The following is a 14,178-nucleotide window of genomic DNA, read 5'->3' on the forward strand; positions in this document are numbered from 1 at the left end:
AATTCAAAACTCACTGGCCCTCATCCAAGCTTTGTTCAGGCACAACTACGCTTATCTGTTCGTGGCTCCTCTGCCATTGCTTTGCAGCCCAATGAGAGAACAGAATGGCAGTCACACAGAGCATGCGGTGCAGGATGCTGGGGGCACCGTCCATCAGGGCAGTGGACACGCACAGCACCTGGTACAGGAAGCTGGGAACACTGACCAGCAGAGAATCAGCCACAGAAACCATTTGGTGTACAACGCATGAGCACTGACACTAACCATCTAGACTTGACCAGAAAAGGTTGGCTGACCTTGATTCCAGCGCTTCTTCAAACTTGCGGTTCTACCCACAGAAGGAGAAGGTGGAGACACACTCAGACCCAGAGCTCCGAGGGGCTAGCACCCTGCTTCTCGCTCCAAGGTGTGGTGTATGCCCAAGACAGATCTCTCTGACACGAAAGCCCAATACCCTAACCTTGCTCCGCTAAGAGGAGGCTCCCAAATCTGCACTAGTGTATTCTCTACAAATGACCACGATGGCTGTGTCTTTGGGAAACCACTGATGTCCCACAATTATGGCCCATCACATTATTTTAATGTAATATGCATTTAGCTCTAGCCATGCTCCAATAATAACTTTCAAAAAACCAAGACAACTATTTATCAGGAAACATAAAAACCCAGTGTGGCTCCACGCATAAACGACTACATGCCAGTCAGTTAATACGTCTGTGGAAAAACAGCACTGCTCTAGATAATGTTTCATATTTCAGAATGATTGATTTTTAACAGTACCTGATGTCCCTTGAGTAAAGTGTCTCAGATCCCATGGGATGAGTAAACCAGTGCCCATGTTACCATGAAACAGAAATAAAATAGTATAGGAATTTGTGATGATTCTGAGAAGCCGAATGACTCCCATGGGATAGCAAAGTTAGTTAAAATGAGCATAGAATTGCTCTACCCTGTTAGGTCATGATCATGTCCCTTTCACTCTTCTCCTCCCTGATGTAAACACTTTATATAGAAATCAGAATCACAAGAACACAAAGGCTTTTTTTTTTTCCATCTTTGCTTTGGAATGAGAAGAGCTTAGCACTTTTCTAGTTATACATTGAAGGTCTTATTGGATTGGAATTCCTTGGCCAAAGACATGTAACGTACACAGGCATAAAAGAACTGGAAGATAGTCATCATGAAAGACTCATACTGGGGGCCGGTGCTGTGGCGCAGCGGGTTAACACCCTGGCCTGAAGCGCCAGAATCCTATATGGGCACCGGTTCGAGACCCAGCTGCTCCACTTCTGATCCAGCTCTCTGCTGCGGCCTGGGAAAGAAGTAGAAGATGGCCCATGTCCTTGGGCCCCTGCACCCATGTGGGAGACCCAGAAGAGGCTCCTGGCTCCTGGCTTCGGATTGGTGCAGCTCCGGCCATTGCGGCCATCTGGGGTGCGAACCATTGGATGGAAGACCTCTCTCTTTCTTTGCCTCTCCTCTCTCTGTGTAATTCTGACTTTCAAATAAATAAATAAATCTTAAAAAAAAAAGAAAGACTCATAATGGTGATTGCTTGGCCATTCTCAACCCTATACTTAGATCAACAGGTCAAGCTTGGAGAACTGAGTCAATGGAGCAAAGCAGTGGAGACAACATCCTGATTTTAAATAACAAGATTGGGCACATACATAGAATTCCTTCTCTAAATCCCGTACTTCTGATAGATGAAATAAATGAAGGAAGGCCTTCATGTGGACGGGGCAACTTATTCTAAGGTGCAAAGTGATAAGGCGTCTGTAAACTTGCTGCCAAACTCACAGGTGCAAGTGGTACCATTTCCTCACTCTACTGGCACAGGAAGGGTAGATCAGGCTGGCTGCAGTAAGAAGTGAGGCTGCTGGGAGATTAAGAGGAGCTGCTGCCACCCAGGGATGGGATGCACACCAAAGCTCACAAGTAAACAGGACTATCCCTGCACACACAAACGTTTACATGAAATCCACTCGAAGCAAAGTACCCCTGCTTTACAGAAGAGAGCGAAGGCTCTGAGAGGCCAACTAATCTTTTTAGGAGGGCATTCCTGACCCACAGCAGATCATGAATCTAAGCACACAGCTCCCTGGAGTCCTCTGTCACTTGTACTGTGATGACCACTCCTTCCCCTGCCATGTTTCCCTGCACCTGCCCATGGGTTCTTCCTGGAGGACATAAGAAAGCATGGTCTGGTTTTGCCTTTTGAACTTCTTGCATCAGAGGGCTGATGCTCTAGCACTATGCCGGCTGAAATCGTGTTAGTCCCAGGTTCCAGAGTAACAGCTTTGAAGCAGGTAAAATAATGCAGGTAATTGATTGGCAGACGCAGTTACTGCTGAGGACTGACGTCTGATAAGTCTTAACTCTGTTGTTCTTAACTCTTAAATGCCAGGTTTCTCTCCCTCATTTCTTTACCTCTACCATATCCATGGTATCTCCTCAGCTAGGATTGTCCAACAGCTCCATAAGGAAAAGGATACATGCAGAATGCATGCTTCCCACTTCATAATGAGCAACAAAGCAAGCAACTGCATCCCAACAACATCCTCAAGTATCCTGAGATGCACTTTGATTGGACAATCAGACATCACCTGCTGTAGAACCCATCCTCATATGATTGCTGTTTCCAACAGACACAATGAGCCCATTGCTTGGCCTTGGGAACTTACTCCAGTCTCAAAGCGTTGGAAGAAAACTACATGAATCCATAAATGAACACCGGAGGCTTCCAAGAAGAAAAAAGGAGGATAGATGTGGACGAGCTGTATGGGTCAGAATAGGACACATTACACGTTAGTAACAAATGACCCCAAATCTAAGTACCAAAGTAAATAAATAAACGTCTGCTGCACTCCAGTCTTTCGACAAGTCCAGCTGGAGCCCATCTCACCATTGCTCTCACCCCAGGGTTTCCAGACACAGACTGGAGCCCTGGCAGACAGGCCAGGAGAGGAGAAGGAGACCCAGAGGAGGCAGGGATTTCCACATCCAAGTCAGTCTGACATCACTGCTCAGCGCAGGGCCCAGGGCCACTCATGATGTCAGAGAGACTGGGGAACCCCAACACAGCCATGTTGCCCACGAGGGAGTGCGTGCGTGAACAGCATTCATTAACACTCCAGCAAATAAGCAACCATCTACACTGAGTTAGAGGAGGAGAGGCATTCGAGTGCGAACGACGGATAGAGAATAACAGGGAAGTCCTGGAGCGATGCTGCCCTCTCCTCCCTCTGCCTAGAACAAGTGCCTCACAAGGCTTCTACCAGGAGGACCAAGTGAAAGAAAAGAAGCATATGGAGCTGGTACTGGATCATCAAGCCGCCTTCTCTCTGCTTCTACGGCCTGGCAGTAAATCCAGGTACCTGAATGACATTCCTTCAGGGCACCCAAGCATTCCTTTTTGCTGCAGAGCTAACTGGAGAGATACAATCAGAAAAAAGCAGGACCTAATTTTGAATTTTAACGTAAAACCACCAGTGGTACTAAGATTTAAGAAGCTTATTTGGGTGTTATCAAAGTGCATTGTCATAGATCTTTCTCCCCCTGTTCTAATAACAACCAAAAATAAATAAATAAATCTCTTTTGTGTGGAATTCTGGTTAAAAAAAAGTATAAGCTCTGTAATTCAAGTTTGAAATCAATCTTGGAAAGCCACTGAGAGGATAAAGAAAAATAAATGAGAAAGAGAATAACCTAAGATGAGGTATTCTGAGACTTGGCCCAAAAAAGAAGTATGGAAGGTGGCATCTGATGAGAAAAATGGGAAAGGGAAATTCAAGATTCGATCCAGCCTTCATTCAGAAAATGAGTAGCGATGTCTCTACACACACAGAGTGAGAGGGAGAAACACACAGAGAGAGACACACGCACACAGAGACACACACAAACCCTTTATTGTCAATGCTCATGTTTCTTCCAGCCAAGGGAAATGAGGACCTTAATGACCTGGGAGTACCCTATCTCTCTCAATGCTCTCATGTGATTTTATGAAGTAATAAATAAAATGATCAGAGTTCCCTCCTGTGTGCACAGGCCACAGTCAGCACCTTAAGGAGCCTCATCATCTGCTCTAAGACTTTTCAGGAAGGATATCTACGTAATTAACTTCATGTTGTCTCCTGCTGTAGGAATTGTATGTTCTCAGTCTTAAGCATGTAAAAATGCCTCTCATTCACCATAATCAGCAACCATGCATTACCTTCCTACCATGCCAAGCCAGTCACAGGATCTGGGGCATCTGTGGTCAGCAGGACAAATTGGAGTCCATTTTTCCAAACTCCTTTTGTATGAAAGCAAGGCACCTGGGCTCAGGGCCCATGAGCCAGGGCCTTGTGGATAGGGGGCTAAGATTGGTTCATGGCTGTGAGACTGGGACACTTGCAGAGCCAAAGGTCAGCATCCAAGACCAAAAGGAGTGAGAATCACAGAGAACCTTGAAACGGGGCAGAGACAGAACCCCTAAAGGTGCTAGGACACGAGAGCAGCCTACAGAAGCAAGGAGGAAAACGCTAACGGCAGCAGCTAACGGTGCCACAGACAGTGCAAACCTCACATCCTTCTTTCTTTTCTCTTTGTCTTTTTTAAAAGTGCATTTATTTGAAAGTCAGAGTTACAGAGACACACACACACGCACACACATACAAACAAAAGGACAAAGAGAGAGAGAGAATCTCCCATCCATTGGTTCACTACCTAGATGGCTGCAATGGCCAGTACTAGGCAGGGCTAAAGCCAGGATCCAGGAGCTTCTTCCAAGTCTCCCATATGGGTTCAATGGTGCGAACACTTAGGCCATGTTTTGCTGCTTTTTCTAGGCCATTAGCAAGAAGCTGGTTTGGAAGTAGAACAGCCAAGATACAAATCGGCGCCTATATCGGATCCCAACATTGTGTGCAGTGGCTTTACCTGCCGTGCCACAGCACTGGCCCCATATTCCTAACTTTAACACAGCAACTCACTGATATGTCACAAATGCCATGAGGAAGATGTGTGGCCAGTGAGAAACAGGCACAGACACACAGACAGTAAGTGACCTACGATCCTATCCTTGGGATGGTGCTATAGTTTACGCCCCAACCCCATAGTGCAGCTCATGAAAGCCGCACAGAGCAAACAGGCTCACTTCCAATTTCCAAAGGCCAGACTCCACTGACCTTGTATATACCGCCTACAGCACTGGAGCTCACCAGGTGTCCATTTGTGGGGCACCGAGGTCCACCTGACCACCCAGGAAGTCAGTCACTCCTTTCTGGAAAGACACCCAATGGCTCTCGAAGCGCTGGAGACGGACAAGCCTGCACCCACATCACCTGTCCTGGCCACAGTGCGGGTGCAGGTTCCCTGCAGCAGTAGCCCAGCACCACGCGCGTCTGGACAAAGTGTGGAGCTGGGAGGGAGGAGATAACCACAGGACAAGTGAACCCAGAAAAGCATGAACTACTCAGGACTCCATGCTTTCCTTAACTTGTCTAGTCACAGCTTCTAGAGCACTAGGCGTTTACTTAGGTTTGCTGTGGAAAAGTTGGGAATTTTTCAATGAGGCAAAGTAAATAACAATTTTTCAATGCTAAAAAAAAACAATTCATAGTAGCTAAGAACGCACATCAGGATACCCCACTTCTCCCTATTCAGCATGGCGGTGAGGAAAGGTTCCAGTCATACAATGGTGATTCCTCAGCAGAGCTCACCACACAGAGCCAAGACTTCTAAGGGCAAGCCTCTTCCTGCACAACTCTGTTTCTACAACCTTCGCTCTCCATCTAACACTGAAACAGCAAACAAAGAAAACACTAACAGCTAAAACCCCAGAAGACAGCCGTGGGGCTTTGCCACCTTCAAGGACATGCATCTGGTCAAGGGCTCCAATGAAGCGAGACGAGAAGGATCTCCCTGTTCTGCCAGATACCAGGCAGGCCGCCCACTTGAAACCTGCAATTCAGATAAGCAGCAGGTAACTTTTTAGAAAGCGTGCCAAGCATTGTACGCGTGTTATCTGTCATAACCGCAGAAGCCGTCACTGAGGTATAAGAAGCAGGGGCTGCGGGGGGCGGGGGTGGGGGGGGAACCAGCGTGCACTTCAGCTTGGACTCGCACCTCTGCCTGGTGCTTTACAAGCCCAAAGGCACTGCCCCGAGCCTCAGGGCTGCCTCTGAAAAGCCAGAGAGCTGGGGGAACCGGGCTCTGAGGACTGCGGGTGACGAAAAGACTTACATCGTCCTCAAAAGTCAAATGCCCTGTGACTCCGATAAATTATAAATGACACGTCATTCTCTCGTCATTCTCCAACAAGAATGGGAAAAGCAGGACAAAAGCAGAAAACACAGCAAGGGGCAGGATAGGGTGCAGCTGCTCCCAAAGGTACACCCTGGGGCATGCTGCTCTCAGACGCCTCCTGTGGGCAAAGAGGCTGCACTGCCTCCCAGAGGTTGTCACCAGTCCCACCCACTGGGCCTCAGAATTCAGAGCAGGACATTCGGTGGAGCAAATGACCATGAGGCATGGACAAGCAGCTCAAATGCAGTGATGTAAGAGAAACCTTTTTGAAGATACCTTTGCATTTATTTAGGGCATGAAGCACTGCATAGACCTGTTAAATTGTGTGAGGACTTTTGTGTGTGTGTGCCTTTGACAAGTTTTACAGAAAATGTCTGTAGGGTAGGAGACAGCGTCAGCGTGTCCTTCTGCTTCCTTCTTTGCTCACTGACAGTCACTAGCTCCACCCTCACACAGCTTTCCCTAGGTTCTGTGTAAGAAATCTCGCCAGTGCCTTCTCTGCTCCGTTAGTAACTGTCCAGCAGGCTTCACTCTGGCTCGAGGTCAGTCAGAAATGCACTGAATTACTTGGGATGTGAAGGTGTACACACACATACGTGTGTGTGTGTGTGTGTGTGTGTGTGTATACATTCTGTAGAAGCAGAGAGAGAGAGAGAGAGAGAACCAGCAAGCTGTACTATTCCTGGCTCTGAAAATACAATTTTTCAATTTCTATGGCCTGTCAGCACCATTTGTTTCAAGGAAGAATAAAAACAAAAAGCAATTTCACACCAAGGAAAGGAAATCTTTGCCCCACAAGACTGTGAATACAAGGACACAGGCCTAACCTGGGAGATCCACCCGGCACACACACGAGATCCTGTGAGTTCTGTGCTAAAGAATGCTATCCACATGGAGTTCTCTAGAAAACATGAGTTTGGGTGAACACTACGTCGTGGAAGACGGAAAGGCAGGACATCGGCAGGTGCACTGCTTGGGCCCCTGGTGACTGAGGAGTTAACCCTCATACGCTGATCCTCAGACAGCTAGAGGCTTATAGTTCTATGTAATCTCATAAATTGGCCCTTGTACCTTCTCCAGGTTTCAACCCTGTTGGTATTTCCTAGGCTAGACACAGGGCAGCTAACGGGGGGTCACCAGAGATCAAAGTCTAAACCAGGGTCTCTCAACCATGGCACCATTTAGGCCAAATACTTCTTTGCTAAGGGGGCCTGTGCCATGTGTTCTAGGATGCAAAAGAGCAGCCCTGGTCTCCACCCATGAGACAACAGCAGTGCCCACTCCCCCCAGTGGTGACAACCGGGAACAGGTCCAGGGAAGGAAAATCAGCCCCCAGGACAGCCACTGCTGCAGAGGAATGTCACCCAGGGAGAGACTGGTAGGGTTCAAAAACGATCTTATGTGAATCCCACAATGTACTCGGACACCACAATCATTGAACGCCAAAACGTGTTCATAGACGAAAAATGCAATTTTTCTGCCCCCAGCCAAAGGCTTTGTTTAAATACTGCCTTTCTGACTAATCACCCTCAATTTGATCTGCAATGCTTTAAACCCCCAGAAATTCCTACACAAAGTGAAGGCCCCATGAGCCTCCACGTTCCTTCCAGATCCAGTCCCTGCTGGCTGCTCCCATCTTCCCGGCCCACTTCCTCCTCTGAGGTCGGACTGCCAGGCTCTCAGCCTGGAGGGCTCCTCTCACAGGAGACCATGAGTGCTTGAGAAGAGATTGCGTTTGCCTCTCCTTTGGTTTCCAACATCTCGCACTGGGCTGGGCCTGGTCACATCTCCGTCTTTTCAAGAAGGAAGAAATAAAGTGCAGGGTTCCCTAAAGGACTCTTGGATGGCACTGACTGCTTCTTGCTCCCCTCTGCTTGTCTCAAACAGGCCCTGGGAGTCCCGGAGATGCACAGCCAATCCAAAGAGCAAGGCGTCCTCTCTGTTTCCCAGAGGAGCTAGAACTCCAGGGATTCTCTACAAATGGGGATGGGCGTCTTTCATATTTTCTGTCTCAATTAATTCCTACATTAATTCGGCTCAGCATTTAAAATTCTGCTAGGGATGCCCCCATCCTAAGTCAAAGTACTTGGGTTTGAGTCCTGGCTCTAGCTTTCCACTAATGCACAGCCTACGAGGCAGCAGGCGATGATTCAAATACTTGGGTCCCTTTGAACCACAGGGAAGATCCACACGTGGTTCTGCACACTTGACTTTAGCCTGGCCCAGCATGGACACACACATACTCTCTCTCTCTTTCCTTCTTTCAAAAAAAAAAAAAAATTGGTTAGCCTTCGAAGAGTCTGTTGTATATAATGTTCCCAAGATAAAAAGTCAAAGGAGACGCTCTAAGAACTCAGGAGTTTTAAAGTTTCGGGAATTAGGTGATGTGCACATGGAGGTGGAGCAAAGAAAACGCAGTGACAGAAAACCACGGCAATGAGATGCCTAACTTAAGGAGAGCACATCCATCAAATAAAGACAAAATTCCTGGTGACGTAGAAGGAAAATGGCTGTGAATAACTACTTGAGTAATTCATTGGGAGGGGATTTTTTTTTTCATCCCAAATAGGGCTCCCCTCTCTGCTGCTGTCCTCTTTATTTTAGGAATGGGGGTACACAGACTGCAGTGCCACCCTCTGACCCAGGGAGGAGATGGGCCACAAAATGATTCCACTCCGTGGAAGACACGAACATGTATCTTACTCTTCTCAGGCCACAAAGACAATATTTTGGTATAACAGAGAATGGAGGATGTAGCTTGCCTAGAAATTGCCTGCAGTTCTTATGAGCTAAGAAAATAATCTAAATAAAGTCCAGTGGCAGTGCAAGCAGGAATCGTGAGGCTCGGGATGCAAAATGGAACGGTGTTTCATCAGGTCCCCAATTAAATCCTGAATAACAGCAACCACGGCAGAGTGTCCAAGAACTGGCACTCACACACACACACACACACACACACTGCAACCAGAGGCTGAAGCCAAAGCACACAGTTCTGCCTCACGGGCTACACGCGTGCACTTTGAATGCGTGAGCTCCAGCCCGAGCTCCGCGCGCCCTAAGAACCACCACGGACACTGGGCTGCAGTAAGGATCCTTTCCAACAGGGGTCACCTAAGTCACTCCGTGACAACAGTGCCAGGGTGACAGGTGTGTAGTGTTGGCTAGAAGGTCTCAGCTTTGCACCAGTCATGAGGAGACAGCCATTGGTAACGCTTGAGCAAACGGGGGGTGGCTGAGACCCAACAAACTACTCCCCAGAGCAGGCGGCGCCCAGGATGCAGCAGCAGAACACGGGGAAGAACCTGTGCCACTGGCCACTGGCTTCCTACCTTCTCAGCACACACCCTCGCATCCATCAACTGCAGGGGGAGCCCCAGTGCCTGAGGGCATTAGTCAAGACAAGGCACAGCTGCACAGCGTCTGTCGTCGGCCATGGCACGGCGTGCCCGTCACCCCCACCAGCCAGCAAGCGAGCGCAAACGTAATTTTCCAGAACACATCACCCCCAGCACTCTGCGTGCTTCTAATGAGTAGAATTTAATAATTTTATTATCTTAACATAAACCTCTCCAAATTAAATACTTCCAGGGTTATAAACTGTTTGCCTGCAAGCATCATTAAAAGCATAAAACCAGCTGTTTCGCTTTCACAAACAACAGTCCGGAGCTCCTTGGTGTGGAAATAAGACAGCATTTCCGGAGCCTTATTCTTCCTCCTTAACAAGCAAGGCCACACCCGTGCTGTCTTCCAAGGAAACAGGATTCGGCAGCAGCGCCACCTGTTGGTGGGGGCAGCAATGCATAGGCCATTGTGTCCCCTGCAAGACAATGAAAACACTGTTTTGTTTGCCTGTTTTGGACTGAGACGTGGCCATTTCCTCAAGCCTGAACACACCTCCCACTTGTTCTGTTTCTTCATTCTCTTTTTTACACTTCAATAAAAAAACACTTCCTTTATTTTCTGTAATATTCAGAGCCAAGCCAAAGCTGAGGCCTACAGAGGCTTCCTACTCGCACTTGAAGTACAAAGCCTTCAGCCTGCAACGCCCAGAGAGGACGAGTTTCCACGGGAGCTGGCGTCAGAGGGGAGAGCAGCGACTGCCTCCGGGCACAGAGCCATCCTCAGAGCAGGGCTGCACCCTCACACAGCACATCCTCTGACCCCAGAGGAGACAATGAAACCGTGGGCCGAAGGCAGTAATTCCTTCACTGTACTGCATCCATGTGTTTGAGGGGAAGAGAGAGCAAGAAAGACAGAGAGGGCTCCCACCCATTTATTCATTCCCTCCCCAAATAGCCTCAGCACCTAGGACTGGGCCAGAATGAAGCTGGGAGCCTGTGCAAGGTGTCCGGCACATAACAAGTCTTCCCAGGCAGATGAATCAATTAATTCACAGGCTTTTATTGGGGTTCCGCTCCCGGGCGAGGTTCCCCGGTCCCAACAGAGCAACAGAGCGGGGGCCGGGGAAGTCACGCGTCAGAAGCTGGGAGGGCTCCTTTTATAGATTCAGGGCATGGGGGTTAAAGGTTGAGGCAGGTCTGATCCTCATTGGTTGACCTTTAGGCACTTGCGGGAACCTTGACAAGAACTTTTCTTCCCCGAAAGTACAGGTAGGAACTTTCCATTCCCGGAAGTACAGGCCTTCCCTCCTTGCGGATCCCAAAGCTACCAGCCTGGAGCTCAACCCTGTCTCCACGTGGGTGGCAGGGACACAACCGCCCGAGGCAGCGCCTGCTGCTCCCCAGGACGTGTATCAGCAGGGAGCTGTAACTTGGAGTGGAGTGGGGACTCGAACCCAGGACCTCCATACGGGATGCAAGCCCCTTGGGTTGCATCTCGACTGCTAGACCAAATGCCTGCTTCCCATACTGTAACAAATGCTCCTGCCAGTGTCACAGGGCCGCCAAGCTTCCCATATAAACTTGTCCCAATCCTCAGGGTTTTTTTTTATGTGTCTGCATACAAGGACACAATAGTCACTCGTTAAAGAACAGAGTCATCAGCAGTGAGGAACATCTGACCTGAAGGCTACACCAGACCCGCAAAAACCCCTGGTTGCAAAATTCAATAAATCCATAGCAGGCTAAGCTACAACAAGCTAATAATTTCATAGAGCCCACGAATGACATTAGATATCCAAATGGTCCCTGGCAGAAATGAGATTTTCCATGCCAACAGACGATACATGTGATGACAGTTCCCGTGATACAACCGATCATTGTATGTCTTCTTGCTACTTCTCTAAAGTTGGTAGCAGGTCAGTAGCTCCAGGAGTGGGTTTGGGATTAAATTGGAAGGCGAGGGCCTGACAGTCCAGTTGTCACCACTGATGAGCAAGTGCGGGTGGCTAATTAAAGAATGTAAGTGAATGTCCTCTTCCTAACAATTTATCTATTCCCTACCTTTTTAGCTCCAAAGTCTTTGAATTTCATTAACTTTCCTAAGCACACAAACGCCACATCTCATTCTTTGCTTGCTCCATTGGTAGGAAAATCCTCAAACTGCTGAAGGACTGGGCACCAGGAGATGTTTGAGAACAGCGGTACATTTGCACAGGCTTCAGCAGGCTCGAGGTTAATGGTTTATATTTTTCTCGAAAGGGAACAAACACATTTCTGAGACGCAGCCTCAGTTTGTCTCAAAGTGTGTCTTCCACTGTGCTAGCCTGGAGAGCTGGCTGCACTGAGAGACAGCAGGAGTTTGTGAAGTGCAGACTGTCAAAAGCTAAAGGGAATAAAAAGTTTCTAAAAAGTTTTCAGGAAAAAATGAAGAGGAACTTGGTTTTGAGTTTTCTCGAATTCAAAGGCCTTATCGGAATTCTCAGGACAACGTGAGCACCTCCTTAGCGAAGCTGGCGTTCTGGAAGGCCCAGGGGGCCCCAGCGTTTGAAGCAGCTGCCTACTGCTCCTGACAGCTCGGGCTGCACTTCAGCCAGAAGAAAGGGAAGCACAGAAGGGCAGAGAATGATTCTTGAAATGCCCAGGGCCAGGAAGGGGCGCTGGCTTTATCATTAAGAAGGCACACCAGCAGCTGCAGGTGCAAGAATTAGCACAGGGCCATAAACCCCTAGGGACAACCCCCAAGGCTCAGCTGGGGTGGCAGTGACACTGACACCGGGCTGCTTCCCTGGCTTTCACGTCCAGGAGTGTGGCCCCCACAGCAGAGAGGGGAAGAGCCGACCCCATACTTGGCGTGGGTGAGAGAGGGAGCAGCACTGATCTTCAAGGGTTGAAGGCATCAAGCAGCCTCCACCCAGAGCAGCTCCATGACTTCTAAGAGGATACAACCACTCTGCAGGAATGGGAGAAAATGTAAGATTGCACCCCCGGAACCTTGTTTAATTAGAAACATAGTCCAAGTGGTATTTCAGGTTACAGAGGAACCCAGCCTCTGGAGCAGGCTCTGGAGAGCGGTGGGTGAGAGTGGCAGGATCATTTCAAGCACTTATAGGCCGTGGTTGCTGTTCATAGCAGGTCTCAAGGCAACACAGCAGAGGCAAGCCACTCGGTCTCACAGAAAGGACTGTGCAGAGGGGAAGTGACAGTGAGTGCAGCCTGCCACACATCGCGTGCTGCACTGGACCCCTGGCGCAGTGTGACCAGGAGTGCACCCTCCCCTGGGTGGACAGGATGCTCCTTTTTATTAACAAACTGTGTGGTATTCAGAACTCTTTACCAAACAAATACACGTGGCAACATGCATCATATATCAAGGGTGTCACAGAGCCTCTAAAAGATGGAAGATATTGATATTGGAAAGTCCTATACACACAGATGCACACACACACGCACACTGTGGAAAATGCCATCAAAATGCACATTTTCCATAACCATTTTAAAGACCCTTCATCATCACGTGTGTATTTGAATTCTGTGAAAAACATCCATTCTTTTCCAGCCCTTGGGGAGGCTGCCGCGTGGGGTTTCGGACCAACGGCAGAGCTGGAGGGTCAAGTGCCAGGTGCACCACCCCCAAGCTGGATGCCTGCGAGTGAGCCATTCAGTCTCAAGTCTCCGTTTCCTCAACTGTACACACAGATGCCAGGGCCATCTCCCGAGAAGCCTGGTGAACCTGAACTGTCATTAAGCTCCAGCACCATGAACAGCGCCTGAGGACTCTGTTCAGTGGAACTACTTCTGGCTACTCTCTCTGTCCCCCATACCTAACAGCGAACAGGATCACAAATATCTGTTGAATGTCTGCTTGAGTTTATCCCCTTTCCTATGAGTTCCTTCTCTACCACCCCAGATTCACGTGAAAGGCACAGAGCAGAGACCACGTTCTCACCTGCTCTGCTTCACGTGAGGAGCCCCTGGGAACTCCCTCCAGGGTGAGCAAACGGGAACCAGCAACTGTGGACAAAGGCAGAGGCCTTGCTGCTGAACACAGTGGATGCGTTCTTCCCGAGCGGCACAACCTCTCCTGGCAGAGCCAGACTCCTCTCAGGGGAGGTAGGCCTAGCGCACTGTGCCTCGTGGACGGCCCCCTCCCCATTTATTTCCTGGACAATGTGGGACTGACTGGAGCAAATCAAGGGGAAGCAGGGCTGTGACCGCCCCTCTCAGACCAGCAGGATGCCAGCGGGTGTACACGGTCCAGTGTCATTACTGCACTCACTTGAAGAAAACTGACATCATCACTCACTCACTCACACACAGGAAACCCTGGGTGAAAGAAGAGATCAGGAAAAGACAAGACCTTGGGAAGACAGACATGAAATATCCTCTGGCCCAGAGTCAGTAACTGGACCTGTTTATCTGGAGAGGATTTGCAGTCTTCGTTTGCTCTATTTAAAGCAGGATATGCCACTGCAAAGAGGCTTATTAAAATGTCCAGACGTCAGAGACGAAGCTGACATTTGTTAAGAACATGCTTACGTGCATGGTGGCC

At 48.8% G+C, this 14,178-nt stretch overlaps 1 long non-coding RNA gene across 5 annotated transcripts in view; it reads right to left on the reverse strand.

The window, feature by feature from the left end:
- LOC149124462 (uncharacterized) overlaps positions 1-14,178 on the reverse strand; it is a 242,384-nt gene that overhangs the window by 58,263 nt on the left and 169,943 nt on the right. For 3 of the 5 annotated variants that reach the window (XR_016214473.1, XR_016214468.1, XR_016214470.1), the window contains one exon: positions 9,840-10,105. The exons of the other annotated variants lie outside the window; for them this stretch is intronic. This is a non-coding gene — a long non-coding RNA (uncharacterized LOC149124462). Of the gene's footprint in view, positions 1-9,839; positions 10,106-14,178 lie in introns of those variants that run through there. 5 annotated transcript variants of the gene reach the window in all.

The sequence above is a fragment of the Oryctolagus cuniculus genome, chromosome 10, assembly GCF_051225735.1.
Source record: "Oryctolagus cuniculus isolate XC-2025 breed Fujian yellow rabbit chromosome 10, ASM5122573v1, whole genome shotgun sequence".
NCBI lineage: Eukaryota > Metazoa > Chordata > Mammalia > Lagomorpha > Leporidae > Oryctolagus > Oryctolagus cuniculus.